Raw genomic sequence first — 1,217 nt, forward strand, 5'->3', positions numbered from 1 at the left:
GGGCCAGTGGGTCGAGGTGGGCTGGTTCCGTGGTTCCCACAGCCTGTGCGGAGGCAGCCTCTGCCGCGCTATCAGCCTCCGTCTCCGGCCCCCCCAGCACCCGCGGGCCCCCTGACGTCAGCCCGGGCCTGATAACGGGGTCCGCTACAAGCTGGGGTGGGGGTGGAGGGAGGGGGGAGAGGGGTTACACTAACAGAGCCAGTCCTGGATAAGACCCTCAGACAGATAAGACAGAGGAGAATGTGGAGCCTCTTTTGTTTTCCAATGCTCCTCCTGTCTAGTGGCATCTCTCTCCCTCTCTCTCCCTCCCTCCCTCCCTCTCAACCTGTTCTGTTTTCATCTCTCTCTCTCCCTCTCTCTCTCTCCCTCCCTCTCACCCTGTTCTGTTTTCATCTCTCTCTCCCTCTCTCTCTCTCCCTCCCTCCCTCCCTCTCACCCTGTTCTGTTTTCATCTCTCTCTCTCCCTCCCTCTCAACCTGTTCTGTTTTCATCTCTCTCTCTCTCTCTCTCTCCCTCTCTCTCTCTCCCTCCCTCTCAACCTGTTCTGTTTTCATCTCTCTCTCTCTCTCTCTCTCTCTCTCCCTCTCTCTCTCTCCCTCCCTCTCAACCTGTTCTGTTTTCATCTCTCTCTCTCTCTCTCTCTCTCTCCCTCCCTCCCTCCCTCTCTCTCACCCTGTTCTGTTTTCATCTCTCTCTCTCCCTCCCTCTCACCCTGTTCTGTTTTCATCTCTCTCTCTCTCTCTCTCCCTCCCTCCCTCCCTCTCAACCTGTTCTGTTTTCATCTCTCTCTCTCCCTCTCTCTCCCTCCCTCCCTCTCACCCTGTTCTGTTTTCATCTCTCTCTCTCTCTCTCTCTCCCTCCCTCCCTCTCACCCTGTTCTGTTTTCATCTCTCTCTCTCCCTCTCTCCCTCCCTCCCTCTCAACCTGTTCTGTTTTCATCTCTCTCTCTCCCTCTCTCCCTCTCCCTCCCTCCCTCCCTCTCAACCTGTTCTGTTTTCATCTCTCTCTCTCTCTCTCCCTCCCTCCCTCTCACCCTGTTCTGTTTTCATATCTCTCTCTCCCTCCCTCTCACCCTGTTCTGTTTTCATCTCTCTCTCTCTCTCCCTCCCTCTCACCCTGTTCTGTTTTCATCTCTCTCTCTCTCTCTCTCTCCCTCCCTCTCACCCTGTTCTGTTTTCATCTCTCTCTCTCTCTCCCTCCCTCTCACCCTGTTCTGT

This window comes from Poromitra crassiceps (genome assembly GCF_964638095.1).
Source record: "Poromitra crassiceps genome assembly, chromosome: 9".
NCBI classification, from domain to species: Eukaryota; Metazoa; Chordata; class Actinopteri; order Beryciformes; family Melamphaidae; genus Poromitra; species Poromitra crassiceps.